The 18,448-nt window shown below is 34.3% G+C and overlaps 1 protein-coding gene across 5 annotated transcripts in view; it reads right to left on the bottom strand.

Moving 5' to 3' along the window:
- Window positions 1–18,448, bottom strand: part of LYPD6B (LY6/PLAUR domain containing 6B) — a 222,122-nt gene that overhangs the window by 173,692 nt on the left and 29,982 nt on the right. For 4 of the 5 annotated variants that reach the window (XM_074215140.1, XM_074215143.1, XM_074215144.1 and 1 more), the window contains exon 2: window positions 13,920–13,987. The exons of the other annotated variant lie outside the window; for it this stretch is intronic. The gene's annotated coding sequence lies outside the window, so the exon portion shown is untranslated. The remainder of the gene's footprint in view (window positions 1–13,919; window positions 13,988–18,448) is intronic. 5 annotated transcript variants of the gene reach the window in all.

Here is an 18,448-nt window from a genome sequence, read left to right as displayed (position 1 = left end):
ATACAGGATCTAATGCTGAGTGAAGGGAGCAGAACCAAGAGAAAAAATGTACACATCAGCAACATTTTGGGATGATCAACCTTAATGGATACAGCAGTTCAGAGAGGTAGGACAACCCTATTAAGAGTGGCTATGGACAATGCCATCTCCATACACAGGAAGAAAAACAAAATAAAATGAAATAAAAAAAACCTTCAGAATCTGATGAACACTTTATTCACTTTTTAAAAAAAAATCTGATGTATTTCTTTCCCTTAATCCTAATTCCTCATACCAAAAATGACTAATCTGTAAATATAGTTAACACAAATGCATATATATAATATTAACCTGACTATTTGCTGCTGGGGGGATGGGAATGGAAGGAAGGTAGGAAGGAAATTTTGTAACTTAAAAATATACATATGCATATGGATGAATGTTGAAAACCTTTCATAACATGTATTTGAAAAATAAAATATCAATTAAAAAACCTTTAGATTCTCAGCATCAATAGTACATGGTACTCAAATGTACATAATAAATATTTTTTGAATTGTATTCAATACTCTCAGACCTGCAAGGCTCTGAAATAATATCTAGAATACTAAAGATGCTCTATTAGTAAGGATAGCTATTTAGCACTGATTTGGTTCCTTAGCTGGTTCATATAGCTATGTCTATTTCCTCCATTCTGAAGAATGCCTCTATTTTTTAAACACCATCATCACTAACTGCTATGTCTCAGGGTCCAGGATCAATGCTACCTCCCACCTGAAGGCCTTCTCCTTCTATGAGTGGCATGAACACCATTCTGCACAAAAGCATCTGCTGTATGGTTGAAGTATATTTTTATTTAGACAATAACTTCAGTTATTGCTCAGTTATCAGATCATGGCCTTAGTGACATCTAGTCACTGGTTCTGTCCAATCTTTGGGCCAATTAACTTCACAATTGAAGACTTTAACCCCTAATCCTGGTCAACTGCACTAGTTCATAAGAGGGAATGAATGAGATTTTGTGTCTTTCCTAAGACCCCAACAATGCTGGGCAGGAGGGGGAAGAAACATGCCCTATATATAAGCAAATGGGTGATTCTGAATAGTATGAATACCCAAATCAACCACAAAAGACATAAGATGAAAGATATGATCTGCATTAAGAGAAAGAACTGATAAATGAAAGTATGTATAGAACGATTTTACACATATATACATATTTGTATCTAATGGCAGCCATCTCTGAGGTGAAAAGGGGATAGGAAAAAGGGAGAAAGTGTATCTGATAACTTTATTATATATTTAAAAGAAATAGAAAATTATATTTTCAGTTCCATGTACAAACATCCTTTTTATTATACTGTATTATGAAAATGTTTGTTTTATTCCATAAATTAAAAATAAATAAAAATTTTAAAATGTGAAAAAACAGTATTTTACTATATTCTACCCTAGTAAGAGACATTGGATTTATGATGTCCACTTTTGAGATATATTTTAGAAACTGTATTGATAAAATGAGGCAAATTCAGGGAAGAGGGACCAGGATAATGAAGATACTCATGGTCCTGACATGTGAGGATCAGAGAAAAGAGATTTAAAAGAGACATGACAGATCTTTTCAAATGTTTGAAAGGTTATTATGTGAAAGAGGGATTAGATTTGTTTGACTTGGCCCTGGAGGGCAGGACTAGCAGTGAGTATTGGGGTGAAAATTATGGGGAAACAGATTTCATCTTAACATGTGGAAACCTTCCTGACAATTGAGTTTTCCAAAAATAGAATGAAAGCATTTCCTTCAAGGGGAGGCAATAAGACTCCTATTACTTTTAGTCATTTTCAGTAGTTTCCAACTTTTTATGATCCCATATGGGGGTTTTCTTGGTAAAGACATTAGAGTGGTTTGTCATTTCTTTCTCCAGCTCATTTTATAAATGAGGAAACTGAGGCAAGCAGAATTAAGTGATTTGCCCAGGGTCCCATAGCTAGTATCTATGGCAAATTTGAACTCAGAAAGAAGAGTCTTCCTGACTACACAACTGGCATTCCATCTCCTGAACCACCAAGTAGCACATTCCTATTGTTGGAAGTCTCCAAATTGAAGTGGGTGGTCTCTTGATTATCAGTGATGTTGTAGAAGGGATTCAACATTTGTACATGTATTAAATGACCTCTGCGGTCCCTTAAAACTCTAATATTTAATGACTCATACATGAAGAACACTATTTGATGATCAGAATATAATCTAGAGAAGAAGAGGGACCCTGTTATGTGTCCTGTATTGTAAACTACAAATGTTTAAAGATCTGTCAGCTAATAAGAAAAGTTTACTAAGCTAGAAAAATAGTAACAAAATTCATCTGGAGCAACAAAAGGGCAAGAATAGCAAGAGAACTGATGAGAAAGTATAAAGGAATGTGGCCTAATTCTACCAGATCTAAAGCATCTATACTATATACTGTACTATACTATACTATACTATACTATACTATACTATACTATACTATACTATACTATACTATACTATACTATACTGTACTATACTGTACTATACTATACTATACTATACTATATCATACCATACCATACCATACCATACCATACCATAACATACTATACTATAACTATACTATAAACACTATGGAAAGGGATAAATTTATGAACAAACAAGAATTAGAGCACATTATAAACTACAAAATGAATTATTTTGACTATATTCAATTAAAAAGGTTTTGCACTAATAAAATCAATGCTGCCAAAATTAGAAGGAAAGCAGAAATCTGGGAAACAATCTTCACAACTAGGAGTTCTAATAAAGGTCTCCTTTCTAAAATATATAGAGAATTGAATCAAATTCATAAGGTCATAAGTCATTCCCCAATTGATAAATGGTCAGAAGATATGAAAACAGTTTTCAAATGAAGAAATTAAAGCTATATATAATCATATAAAAAAGCTCCAATCACTATGATTAGAGAAATTCAAATTAAAACAAAAAACCTATCAGATTGACCAAGATGAGAAAAAAGGGAAAATGATCAATGTTGAAGAGGTTATGGGAAGATTGAGGCAATGATTCATTGCTGGTAGAGTTGTGAACAGATCCAACCTTTCTGGAGAGCAATCTGGAACTGTGCCCAAAGAGCAATAAAATTGTTCATACCCTTTGACCCAGCAATTCCAATTCTAGGCCTTTATCCATAAGACATTATTAAAAAAGGGGAAAATTCTATAATGTTCTAAAATATTCATAGCAGCTCTTTTTTGAAGTGGCAAAGAATTGGAAATTGAGGGGATGCCCATCAATTGGGGAATGGCTAAACAAGCTATGGTACATGAATACTATGGAATATTATTGGTCTATAAGAAACCATAAATGGTCAGACTCTAGAAAAGAATGGAATGACTTCCGGGAATCGGATGCTGAGTGAAGAGAGTAGAACCAAGAGAACAATGCACACATCAACAACAACATTACAAAATGAACAACCTTGATGGAAGCAGCTCCTCTCAGCAGTCCAGAGAGCTAGGATAACCATTATTTAACAGGCTATAGACTATATTATCCCCATCCAGAGGAAGAAAAGCAAAACAAAACAAATCACAAACACACACACACACACACACACACAACCCTTCAGAATCTGATGAACACTATATAAAAATTATCTCTTATGTATCTCTTTCCCTTAATCCTAATTCTTCAATACTGAAAATTACGACTCTGTAAATATATTTATCAAAATACGTATGTATAATGCTAATCTGACTGTTCCACACTGAGGGGAGGGGAGTGAGAAAAAAGGGTTGAGGGAAATTTTGTAACTTAAAAATATACCTATGCATATGGATGAAAATAAATAAATTTTTTAAAAAAAGTAAAAGCCAAAAAGTTTTAAATTCCACCCCCAATTCTAATTAATGTAACTGAGAAAATAGGCTATTCATAACTTCTTGACTGAAATGCTGAATCAATTAATAAAAAGTATAAAATAGATATAAATAATTTAATAAGTAAATAATAGAGGTACCTCTATAGCATTAGTCCTTGCATGGTATAAAGTGGGTGCTAATTACCTAGCTGATCAAGTTAAGAAAGATCTGTTGGAAGAAACCAGACAATAGAATGAATTGGGATTGGCTGAAAGAATTAGACACACCTCTGGGTCTGTGTATGATATGATATGAAGAACCAGAAATTGGAGTTAATCAAATTGCTTGTACCTACACTAGTGATACACTCTCTGATTCTCTAAGGGTACTCCGCAGGGACTTGAGAGAGAAAACAAATTTAAACCCACTGAGGGAAGGAGGCTTCAGAGCAAATGAATTCTTCTGGGCAGGGAAGAGTGGTATTTAAGACTTTACAAGGACCAACCTTTAGAGTTCAGCAGAAAGCTAAAAGGGTACTGGGCTTGCAATCAGGAAGACCTGAGTTCTAATATGACCTCAGACACTTATTAGCTGTGTGATCCTGGGTAAGTCACATCACCCTGTTTGCCTCAGTTTCCTCATCTGTAAAATGAGTTGAAGAAGGAAAGGCAAACAACTCCAGGATCTTTGCCAAGATGGAGTAATAAAGAGTTGATAACAGAAATGTTGCTTAGTAGGTTGTTTTCCTTCATTCCCAAAGAAGCCAAAATGACATCACCATGTCAGCCAAGATTCATTGTGTACAGCTGTGGTTGATCAGATCAATAATTTGGAGAGAGAATGTCTAAATTTACACACCTCACATTTTCTTTTGAATTATTGCAGTTCTGCTTTGCTGATAGAGCAAAGGAGGGACACTCCACCCTGCCAGTGTCTCCCTTGTCACATACTAATTCCAAAGTTCTTTAGAGGAATCTTTTTTAAATTTTTTTTAGGTTTTTGAAAAGCAAATGGGGTTAAGTGGCTTGCCCAAGGCCACACAGCTAGGTAATTATTAAGTGTCTTAGGATGGATTTGAACTCAGGTACTCCTGACTCCAGGGCCAGTGCTCTAGCCACTGCACCACCTAACTGCCCCTAGAGGAATCTTGAAGATGTCTTTGAATTACTTCTGATCTCATCATGAACAGTTTGCCTTGGTGAATTCTCCATAGAATATAGGCAAATATACACTTGGCATGCAAACAGCACAGTTCATTAGTTTTGCTCTCTGCAGCAGAGTTTGAATACTTGGCAGTTTAGCTCAAGAAAGCTTCTTTGTGTCTGACACCTTATTCTATCAGGTGAAGGTGATCTTTAGAATCTTCCTAAGACAATACAAATGGAATTGATTCAGTGTCCTGACATGGTGCCAGTAGACTGTACAGGTTTCACAGGCCTACAGCAATGAAGTCAGCAGAAAGACTGTTTGGTAGTCAGTCTAATACCTCTTTTATCCCACACTTTCCAAGAGAAACTTCATAAGGACTCTTCAAAGGAAAGTAAAGATTTCCATTCAACTAGGAGCTGTGTTAAGCCTTTTGCTATCTGTGTTCTTTAAGCTTGCACCTGACTTTCCTTGGACTCTATATATTTATGTATCTGGCCTTTTGTGCCAACTGTTCTCATGATCCCATCTCTGCCTTAAAATATATGCCTAATTAAAAGCTAATTAACTCTAGTTGACCAGTATAATTAGTTGGATGATCAATGGGGAATATAATCTGTATACTAGAAAACTCTCTCATGGTTACCCCTCTAAAATATAATGTAAGAAATAGTTATCTCTAGGAACCCAATATGCCAGTGCAAGTAGAAGTCAGGAAAATAATTTGGGGGGGGGGTTCTACATAAGGATATGTCCTTAACCGTTAATAAGCATTTATTAAGAGGCTGCTATATAAACCAGGAACCATAGTAAGTATCGGAAATACAAAAAGAAGAACAATGCAGTCCCTGCCCCCAAAAGCTCATGATCTAATGTATAAACATAGACGCAAATATAGAATATCTACAACATTCTGAGTGTTGCCTGGGATCTAGGTATAACATCCTCTAACCAAAGAAGAACATGATAGGTCATTTAAGGCCAAATGAACACAAACTGGAATCTGCTTAGACCCAGAAGTCAATCAGATAAATTGATGGTCTAAGTAGATTATACATATATGAAAAAAGAACAAAACAACAAACTGCTGTGCAGTCCTGCTTTCAACAAAGGACTTCAATAATCCCTAGCCTAGAAGCTCCCCCCATAGAAGACCTAACTTAGCATTATGAGGTCAACCTTCTGAACACAAGTAAACTAGAAGATATGGTAAGCAGGGGAGAATGGAAATAAAATTCCTAATAGTCCCCCCCCTTCTACTTCTCTGCCTGAGCCTTCAGAAATAGCTTCTTATCTTTCCTGAAATACGTAAATATATGTCTGGAAAGCAATCTGACTTCCCAAAGTTACTCTATGACTAGAAAGTATTTAATATTTGCCTTTTTTCTCAGTGACATCTGAAACATATGAGTTAAATGACAACTCAAAATCCATGCAGATAACAATGTGACTAACCCGAGTTGTTTTAATTTATTAATATAGAACTTGTCCATTAAAAGTTCTGTATTAGAATGGATTAAGACAGATGTTGGACCATAAAGGACTGAGATTCTGAAAGCAAGCAGATATAGCATTAAAGGGTTTGCTAAGTTAGTTTGGGAGAATGGAGTTAATGCATCTAGTTTCATCTGGACTGGCTTTACCCATTAATATGAAGGAAGAGGGAGGAAAAAAAAACCTAGTTGACAACAGAAGAATTTGGAGGAAAAACTCTTCAAAGTCACAAACTTCAAATTAACATTAAAAAGCACTCAAACTATTTGAAGAGTTACACAACTAAAGAATCCTAGTGAAACTTAGTAGACTTTAATAATATTTTTCTGTTATAGGCTATGCTGCTTTCTACTGCCATGTGTTAGATTTAGCTCCTATGAAAATAAGTTTTAAATATACAAGAGCCCCCATTTTCAGGTTTAGCTTTATTTCATGAAGATAGGTTCTTAAACCAAGTTAGAACCTGAAGGCATCATATTTAAAGGACTCTGAAAACACAAGAAATCATCTTTTCCTAAACTCTTGAGAATTTCCTTCAAAGAAATTACTCCTGCCTGCTTACAGCAGAGATGTATAACTCATTTAACTCCAATTTTATCTCTTCAAAGTTGCTAACTGGTTTTTGAAGATATAAAATGAAAGGCTAGGTTGTTCCATAGAATTTTACAGGCTACTAATCACTAAGTCAGCCATGGAAAGGCATTATGGTGGTTGGGAGAATTGGTTACAGCTGGTGGCACAGATTATCCTAACTACAAATTAAAGATGCAATGAATGTATTGGGATGGTCATAAACCATGATTCTAGTTAACAAGTTTTCTTACTTCTTTCTAGGATAAAAATGTTTTTTCCCCTCCTATCATCATATTTCATTTCTGATATGGCACTGTTGAGGAGTTCACGAATTCATTTTGATAGCAAAAATCGCCATATAATTAATCCTCTCATTAGTTATGTTATCTAACCAACAATGATCACCTTCAACTCTCCTATTTTTTAAGCCTTATATCCAATCTGGAAATTCTACATTGTCAAACACCTTCCTCTCCCAACCACCCACCTATAACATGCCCCTTTTGTCCCTTTGAGTTGATGCCACCATTTGTTTTTAGTCTCTCTACCACCAATAAGCAACATGAAATGGGCCTTTCAATTAACAAAAAATTCTATTGCTAGTAATCTCTCACCTTAAAATCAGCTTTCTCTAACTATTCAACACAATTGCAGATCCACCTTCAACACCTACTCCAATACTATGATGGCTCCATGATGTCAATGTTGAAGGGATTGTTGCTTACATAAGAGCTACTTTCTCATTGAGATAGCTTTGAGGTTCTCTGATTCTATGACTCAGAAATCCCTAGACATGACTATTCTGCCTTAATATAGGAGATAAACTGACTTTGTTTGGACCTTGAGTGGGGGGGTGCTGGGGACTACAGTTGGGGAAGAACAACCTGACTGCTAGTAGGATTGTTGCCCAGTACAAATTCAAGGTTTGGAAGTCTTCCTCATTTTCCTTACATCCTTTCCTCCCTGTTTTCCCTTCCCCATTATCCTTGATTTACTACCCTAAGATCTAAAAACTTGTAACTTGCTTCAGTAGCATGCAGGCTCAGCAAGTTCTTGAAGGAAATTTGGTTACTTAGGATCCTTGAAATATAAAAACATTCAGCATAGGAGAAATGGTTGTTGGAGATTTCACTTGGACTCCATTTGCTTGTGAGAAATGTCTTCCTCATTTATTTTGAGCTGTTATTGTGCAAAAAGAATAAGGGAGTAGTTTTATATCCTTCTGATTTTTAAGAGGCTTTATTATTTCAAGATTTTATCAGTAAAGTTGATTCTCATTGCATCTAATGATGCAAAATTGTCTTATTTCATTTTAAACCACAAGCCTGAGTTACTGGACAAGACTCACTTAGGCCTGATTTTGTTCAAATATTACTCATATCTTTTATAAATCTGTCACAGAGCTCTAGGGGCAACCAATGAGTCTTGTAAAATTTTGTGAATACAAGTTTAACACCAGGGATAACATTCTATTAAATAACTTACTAAAGTTAATAGTAAGTTCATCTTTTCCAATCCTTTATCTTTGATGATACCTTTTATGCTACTTCTTGCTCACACAATTGCTCAAAAGTGTTAGCAATATTCTTTGTCTAACCATCTTTCAACTGATCCTTGAGTCATGTACAATTTTCATTTTTTTGAAGATGCTGTGGTCCATGATCTTCACTCATATAGAATCCCTAGGAGAACAATACTATTAAAAAGCGGACTTTGAAGGAAAATAAAGGATAATTCAAAGTGTTGGGCAACTATCCAATGTGATATAATCTAATTTCTTCTCATTCAAATCTGGGCTCAGTTGACTGTCAATCTCTACTGTCATAAATAAATGCATGAAATTCTAACTCAATAGGTTAGCCATCATTCACTTGATTTTTCTTTAATTTTTATATGACCTTGGGCAATTCACTTAAACTTTCCTGGGTGCTACTTACATGTAAAATTAAGAGACTATATTGAAAGGTCTCTAGCTGAGTGAACTAAGGATCACCAAGAATTACTAGGAAATCTCTCTTGAGTGGCATTAGATCTTCCTGGATCCTCATCCAAGGAGCCCTATTTTGTTATCAGACTCAGGGTAATTTTCATGATATCACCCAGAAATTTTTTTCCAGCAATCTCAACAAGTAATAGGAACGTCTCTTCCATTTGAATTTTGTACAGGATATCCTCCATGACACATATCCTCCATGTGGTTAGTTTGCCAGTTTTATAACTTAATCAATATTAATAGTAGAATACTATTAAGGAGTTAGCCCTATAATTGTATGTATTAGAAACTCTTATATGATCACTCCATGTGAGCATGGGAGACAATACCATTGAATGAAATCTTTGAAAGACTGTCCTCTGTAATTCTGAGTCAATTGCTTTTTTAAAATAAATAAACACTGAACCCAGAAGAATTTTATATTCTCAATAACTTAATCAATTGTGTTACTGGGAAGAACTGGTCTGCTAAGGAGAATCATCTATGAAAGCTTATTCATTTCTCATATTTTCATTAAGGATGCACTTGATATATGAATGGGTCATTTTGATTAAAAAGACTTTATAAAGAGGTGAAAGTAGACAAATGGGTAAGTACTGATGTGTTTAATTTGTATTTTCTTGGTAATAATAATCTTAGGTCCTCTGGATTCAAAACCATGACCCACTCCTTCTGGCTCCTCCTAGATTGTCCCTTAGCATCTGAGGTCAATTCACACTGGAACAACCCAACACATCCACAACCCACTCATTCACTATAAGATCTGCTTCTTTCTTCCACTCTGGAGCCTCCATTTTGGCTCCAGACTCAGGCTGGCTCTGTCTTTTTCCTTCCTTAGTATGTGCTGCCTTCTCCCATTAGAAAGTAAGCTCCTTGAAAGAAAAGAATGCCATTCTTTTTTACTGTATTTATACTCATATTACTATTATGCCTGGTATGTAATAAGTGCTTATGTCTTGGTACACAATAAGGGCTTAAGAAATGCTTTTTTTCCTGGTAGACAATAATGCTTAATAAATGTTTGCTTCCTTCCTTCCATGCTTCTTTTGTAATCTTCCTTTCTTTTGGATATCCTGAAAATGAATTCAAATTTGTTTTTTAAATTGTATTACCTTCAATACAAATTCCTCTGATTGTTTTTAGTCAGATTCAGCTGTTTTTTCCAGTCTTGTTTTCATGAATAATATTTCTCTTTCCTCATATTTCAGAGGATACTGAGCTATTAAAGACCAGCTTCACATTTATTTGTTGTCCTCCTTCCATTTTCATCTTTAAATTCTGAGATTAACTGGCTTAGTTGATCTCAAGCCCAGAATCCTTCACCATTGCACTGCTTTTCACTGTTTTATGAAGCAATACCTTTTAATCTTTCCTCATCCACTTTTTGAATGTTTTGCAAATAAACATATGTTCTAAAGTACTTTTGCCCTTTTCTGTCACTTGGGTCATCAAGAAGCATGGTATTTTCTTGGCTCTTTCACACTCGTCATTATAGTGATTGTTTGACATTAGCTAAACTTGTCTAAGAAATGATGATAATAGAAATCTTTAATTTTATCCACTTCCATTTCTCAGATTCCTCAAATTTTTAAATAGGTCACAGTGTAGTTGTTAGGCTTACAGGCTCTATATTTTTCTCATCTTTATCTTTTCTTCTAATTTGGTAGTTTTTTTCCCCTCTAAATAGTCAGTGATCTGATTATACATACCTTATTCAGAAATATAACAAGTCATTAGGTACAAAAGAATCAGTAAGAGATGACTATAGTAATCTGCACTTTGAAAAACCCAAAGATTTCAACTTCTGGGATAGGAACTCACTCTTTAACAAAAACTGCTAGGAAAACTGAAAATAGCTTAGTATAATCTAGGCATGGAACAACGTCTCATACCCTATACCAAGATAAGGTCAAAATGGGTACAAGATTCATGAAAGGTGAACCAGTAAGAAGAACAGGGATTAGTTTATGTCAGACCTTTGGAAAGAGGAGGATTATATGACCAAAGAAATAATAGAGAACATTATAAAATGTAAAATGTATAATTTTGATATAGTAAATTAAAAAGATCTGGCACAAATAAAACTAATGCAATCAAGATGAAAAGGAATGCAGTAAGTTGGGAAACAATTTTTACAACTAGTATTTCTGATAAAGGACTCATTTTTAAAATGTATGGAGAAGTGAGTAAAATTTATAAGACTATATGTCCTGCTCCAAATGATAAATGATCAAAGAATATGAATGGCAGTTCTCAGATGAATAAATTAAAGCTATCTGTACACATACAAAAACTGCTCTAAACCATTAGCGATTAGAGAAATGCAAATTAAAAGAACTCTGAATAGCCAATAAGACAAAAAAAAAAGAAAATGACAAATGTTGGAGGGGATGTGGGAAAACTGAGACTCTAATGCATTGTTGGTGGAGTTGTGAACTGATCCAACCTCCCTGGAGGGTAAAAACTGTGTATATTTTTTGATCCAGCAATACCATTATACAAAAATATTTACAGCAGCTCTTTTTGTAGTGGCAAGGAACTGGAAATTGAGGGGATGCCCATCAAACAGAGAATGACTGAATAGATTATAGTATATGAATATGATGGAGTATTATTGTTCTGTAAGAAATTCAGAAAAGCTTGAACTGAGGTTGAGTCAAGTAAGTAGAACCAGAAGAATATTGTACACATTAACTGCATTAACATTGTGTGATGATCAACTGTGATAGACTTGTTCACATCAGCAGGAAAATAACCAAAGATACCCTCCACATCCAGAGAAGGAAGTATGGAGACTAAAGGTAAACCAAAAGTTTACTGTTTTCTTAATATTTTAAACTGTGTTTTATGTTTTATTGTTTTTCCCTCTCATGTTTTTTTCTTTTTTCTGATTCTTTTTTTACAACATGATTAATATGGAAATATGTTTAACATAGTTATACATGTATAAACTATATTAGATTCTTTGTTGGTGGAGGAAGAAAGGAGAAAAATGTTAAACTCAAAACCTTACAAAATTATTGTTGAAAACTATCCTTACAAGCTGCCTACTTCCATACCAACTTGAGTAAATTATTACTTTGATGGCTCTACAATCTTAATAACAGGTATGATCTCAAAGGGTGCCTATGACAACACAGTCATGACTTATGCATTCTTGCTCAAGTTTTCTCATAAACATTTCATAGGGAATTTTTACAATGTTTAGTAGGTCTTACTATAGATTTTAAGCCATCTTAAGACATTTTATAAATGAAATTCAATTTTGTTTTCATCTACCTTGAGTTTTTGAAAGGGGTGGCAGATTAGGTAACCAATGTATAACCATGTTTGGTGAATCTTCATCATTACCCATTTCTTGGACAAACTCACCCAGATATGGTATGAGACATTGCTATTCCTTTAGTCTAAACAGATTTTGTAAGACTGTTGTAAATGAGTAAATCTAGAGTTTTCAATTTCTTTTAATGACAAATTTACAGATTTCCTCAAGAACCTGGGAAGCCTGCTTCTGGAAGTTCACTGCATGGATCCATTTCTCAATGATGATAGTATATTATCTAGGCAAGACTTTATTTTTTTAATTTCTTTTTTGTATTTTATTTTTAATTACATGCAAAGGGAGTTTTCAACATTCATTTTTGTAAGATTTTGAGTTCCATATTTTTCTCCTTCCCCCTTTTCCTCCCCCGCCTAAGACAAAAAGGATTCAGATACATATATATGCAATCATAGTAAACATATTTATATATTAATCATGTGTAAAAGAAAAATCAGAACAAAAGGGAAAATCATGAGAAAGAAAAACAAAAATTAATTAAAAAAATAAAAAAGCTTTGGTCTACATTCAAACTTTAGTTCTTTTTCTGAATGTGGATGACATTTTCCTTCACAAGTCTTTAAGAATTGTGTTAAATCTCTGTATTGTTGAGAAGAGCTAACTCTATCATAGTTAATCATCACACAATAATACCACTAATTTGTGCAATGTCTCTTGGTTCTACTCACTTCACTCAGCATCAGTTCATCCAAATCTTTCCAGGTTTTTCTTAAATATGCCTGCTCATGATTTCTTATATATTTCATCATATTCATATATCAGCCATTTACCAATCAATGGTCATACCCTCAATTTCCAAATCCATTCTCAGCACTACTTTAGTGGTGGTGGACCATTACTGTCTGTCCTGTTTTTGTGGAAGTCATCATACTCAAGAACAACTAGGAAAGATAGGGCTCAAGGGATTGTGGAAAATGTTATTCCCAGTGCCTCACATATTATTCCAGACCATATAAGGATGAAGAAGATAGTATAGATATTTTAATATTTCATAGATATCATATAATCAGATTTTCCATTATTATTAATAATACCTGCCTTGTCTTTTCCTCCCAATCATGCAGTCCCTGGATAACATTTTATGCATTTCCTTTGGACAAATCACTTGGTAATATAATAATCCATGTGCCTCTGCATTACATTTTGGATCACTCATAATTTTGACTCTTCAGAGAACAAGATGTTGTTCCGTCATCATCATCATCATCACAACCATTTATGCAAAGTATTATAGTTTGCGAAACACTTTCAGATATTATATTCTATTCTCACAATAATCCTGGAAGTTCAGCAATATTATTATCTCCACTTTACAGATAAAAAAAACTGAGGCAATCAGACATTAAGTGATTCATTCAGTAACACACAACTAGTCAAGTGCTTGAAATCAGATCTGAACTCAGGTTCAAAAGCATTTCTTCACTTGTATTTTTTCCTATCCCCTAAAATGCTTATTTCTGTGGTACAGCAGAAAGAAAACTGAATTTAGAATTTTAAAAAAGCCTTGGTTTTAAATCCCACCTCAGTCATTAGTCACTAGTGTGATGATGGACCAATCATTTCAAACTCTCTGGAACTTTTGTCTTCACCTGTAAAGTGAGAGGACTAAATTAGAGTCATCATCTCTTAGGATTATTTTCAGCTTCGAATCAACAGTTCTTTAATTTTATGATCTTTTGGTACACAAGCCTAAATGTCACTTCTATAATGATATCTCTGATGAAGCTAAGACTTACTTATTTTGTCATCTGCCTTGCCATTATCAGTCACCCCTCCTGGAATAGTCCCATCTGGAACAGAGACCACATCTACATCTAGATAAATTAATCTACTTACCTAAACTGAAGTTTCCCCCTGAGGTTAAGTTTGATTGACCAGTGAGTAAGTACCAGTTCACCCAAAGTACAATACCTTGCTGGCTTCAGACCATGATTCAAATCCCTGTCCCTGGACACTGTGGGACAATTTTCCAGCTATCTCACTGCTACCCATCTATTTCCTGCCCCCTTTATATAAAGAATTCAAAGCCCTGAATTTGAACTATCTCAAGAAAAAGCAGGACAATGGACAATATTCAGTTCTTTTTATTATTTCTATTTGCCAGACAAAAGCTCCCTTCTTCACCCATCACTCCCATATGTGTGTGTTTATTTGAATATTGTCTCTTCCATTAGAATGTAAGCTCTTTCCTTCTTCTTCTTCTTCTTCTTCTTCTTCTTCTTCTTCTTCTTCTCCTCTCTATCTCCTTCTCTCTCTCTCTCTCTCTCTCTCTCTCTCTCTCTCTCTCTCTCTCTCTCTCTCTCTCTCTCTCTCTCTCTCCTGCACTCTCTGGATTTTCCTTAACTCTTCTTAACTTTACCTATCAATTTCTTAAGGGTTGTAACTTTCTTTTAACAAATTTTTATTTTCTTTCCAACCTTGCTTTCCCGAGTCTGAATAATGATTCCTCATAGACATAACAGACTCAAGTAGCTGGACCTCTAGGCCTCCTTCAATGTTTTCTTTTCCAGAAAACAAGAAAAGGTTGAGTTTTGGGAGGAGTCAGCTACATCGATCCCATGTGGTGTTTCAAAGTAGCCCTTGTGGGTCTGGCCTGTTGTTCAGAATGATCAGTCTTGGCAGTTCTAAGGTGTGTTTAGTTTATATCCCTTTGCAGAGTGAGGGTTGTTAGCAAGGACATTTGGCATATATCCAGTTGACATGTTTGCCTACCTATAAAGTGATGAAGAATTAAAACACGGGGAAAACTTGGTACCAAAGACCCTCCACCCAGCTGTGTGCTTGTTCCTTGAAAGATACTAGATTTGACAAAAGCAAAACACCTTAAGCTCCTGGAAATTATCTTTGGGGGAATTCTCTTTCTCTCTTTCTCCTTGAAATGCTCTCTGTCGTTCTCTGTAGCCCCAACCCTCTGTGGGGGGGGGGGAAGAGGAGGACATCTTCTTTTTTAAAACTTAGAAACAAACTTATGTCTCAGATGCAATGCATGCTTCATTGCAGGAAGGGTAAGACCCCCCAAAAAACCTTATTTTGGAATAGGGGACCCACGCCATATTCCTGGTTTGGGGAGGGGGTGTTGGGCAATGACAATGTTTTCAATTGCAAGTCACATTCCCTAAAGACATTAGCTGAGCTGAGAAAGTTCCACCATTGGGAGGGGGAAGGGGAAATAGGTAGATTGATTGAGAAACCTCATGGTCAATTAGTTAAAGAAAAAAAGGAGGAAGATAACTTTTTCTGGGACTAGGAAATTCAGATTTCATCTTTTAATTAAACCTGTACTAATAACTAATATCTCTGTAACTGGATTTGAACTTTATAAAGTTACTTAAGAATGCATTCATTTTTTAACTATTGATTGGCTATTTCAAAATCTTAATGAATATATAAGAGGTTCCTCAAGAAATTCTGATTGATTCTAAAAATTATTTTTGACTGGTCTTAATTGGTACATTCAATAAAATATATGATAGAAATGTGTGTGTGTGTGTGTGTGTGTGTGTGTGTGTAAACTTCAGTGGGACATTTTCACATTACTCCACTGGCCTGGAGATTGGGTGCCAGCCAGGGTATTCAATCTCACCTTAGTAAATTTGAAATCTTTATATAAAAGAGTTGTGTCTGTGTGTGTATAATTCAGATCTGAAATAGTTACAGTTATCTGAATTAAATGTTACTCCTTTTAGTTTGGGTTTTGAATTTAACCTCTTAAAAAAGGTCTAATTTAAAATTAAGTAATTAATGAAGTTGTGATCTAAGCCCATCCCCTTAGACCATTTGAAAGTTTTTAAGTTTTCTGTATTCAAGAGGTTTTGAAAAGGGAGGGAAGGCCTTTGAAAGGAAAAGGTCACCACTTTGTGTTTAAAAAAGAAACTACCTAAAGAGCTAAATGAGAGTAATTTATTCCCCTTTGAAGGTTCTGTAAACACATCTTGAGAATTTGTGTGTGTTATTAAGAATAAAAATATAATTGGGATAAATTATATGTCATGGAATTTGGGAATACTGAATCATATATAATATATTTACTGATTTCTTTTGGGAAAGAGAAAAATTGTACTACATTTTGTGATCTGATTTGTTTTGATGTTAAATTGATACTGATAATGCATTGTCAACAATCTCACAAGGTCTTTTGGTAACAAAAGAAAGTTTGTAATGCCTTTGCCTCTTATCACATGTTTATGGAAGGGTATACACACACACACACACACACACACATATAGATATATATGACTAAAAGTAAAATCTACTTAACATCTGTTATTTGAAAATTACAAACTATATTAACATTGTCTAGCAATTATAGTATTTTGCTTTGGTTCTAAGGGGAATGAGATGTTTAAATAAGAATCTTATGTTCAATGTAAAATTAATAAGGTATGCTTACTTTTAAAGAAGTCAAGAATATGGACTTTCTCAAGGTAACTGCAGGCAGCTCTGACTGAACATAGCAATTATTGATGAATAAAATATATTTATCAGTTATATAATATTCTTTTGTAACTTCAAAGAAATCATATTAACATTGCTTTGGTATCTTTTGTGAGTATATAAACCTTTGAATGCTGTAATGTTAAAGCCTGGAATTAACTGTGATTGCTTTGAAGGCATGGTAGGGGAAATATCACAAATTATAACCCCTTCTGGGATAAATCTGTGGATTCATGCATAGTATAATGATGGAAATATTATTTTCTTAAATTTAATGATTAATGTGTTAATTGACTTGAATACTTGGTTGTTTTTACTATTGTTTTGTTGCATTGGAATCAATTAGAATTAGAAATTTAAGGTTACCTAAGATGTTCTAATGGTTTTTAAAGAATTCTGAAAGTAATAATTTGTATTTTGAAGATTGTTAGTAGTTAAAAGTTTATGTATAGAAGTTTCTAGCTATATATGCAAACTAGGATTAAACTGTGGTTATTTGCTTTGAGGAAAAGCACCTATATAACATAAGGAAGATATAATAGTGCTGATAATTTGAGATTTCTCTGTGGCAATCTCTAGCTAATTGTCATATGAAAAGTCTGAAGTTAATGGCCAGCCTTCTAGCTAGAAAGAAATGTTTAGTTATTTTAAACATAGTTAATAACTAAATGAGTTCATTGCAAAAAAGTTGATATAATAAAAATATGAATTAGGATTATTGCATAAATCTGTTTATTGCATTTCATTTGCAGCAATTGAATTATAATGTTTTCCCTGGATCTCTTACTCAATTACAGCCTGGCACATTCTTGGTTCTCCTTAGTATTCAAGCTACCTGAAGCTCTGGTTATAGGTCATGGCTATATTGCAACATATTGATAATTGATCTTCCTGACATCAGGTATAATAAAATAGAAAGACAATTTAACCCTATGGGGTATGATGTTAAATGCTACAGATGGAGTAAGTGACCTTTGAAAGAATGGCCCTAGTCTCAACTGGGGTAGGATTCTCTTAAAGAAATCCCTCACCTGGCTCATTGAAAAGGACTGTCTGTATGTTCCTAAGGGAACATGTCCTCATGTCCCACTTGGTTCTGCAATAGCAAATTGCCATGATCATTCCAGGTGGTTCATAATTAAATGTGAGAGTAAGCCACTGAAACTCTATCTTCTAAATTTTAAATAATTGGCAAGTATTTTTGTCTTGGTCTTTTACCATAGGATGTATTGTTGGGGTTTTTTTTAACCACAAGTTCCCTTTAGTAAAAGAAATATCAATATGGCTGTTTATATCAGGATAATGCCTTATTGGTCTATTTTTTAAAACTGCTAAAAGAGAGATCCATTCTTCAACTGGAATTTTGTTCATTCTAAACATGGCCAAAGCTAAAATTGAAAATTTTGTTGCAAATTACTTTTTGAACATGAGCAGCTTTTTTTCATTACATTTGTTTATACTATTTTTGAGCTTTTATTTATTATTTATGTGGCATCCATCAATGAATCTGTGTTATATTGGAACCCACGTTCTTATAAAAAGGCATTTTGATACTAGTTTAGGATCATAAAGTATAATTCTTGCCCCTTATAGACGACCTAGGTTTCTTCCCCCTA

This window comes from Macrotis lagotis, chromosome 1 (genome assembly GCF_037893015.1).
Source record: "Macrotis lagotis isolate mMagLag1 chromosome 1, bilby.v1.9.chrom.fasta, whole genome shotgun sequence".
NCBI lineage: Eukaryota > Metazoa > Chordata > Mammalia > Peramelemorphia > Peramelidae > Macrotis > Macrotis lagotis.
This window is presented reverse-complemented; position numbering and strand designations above follow the sequence as displayed.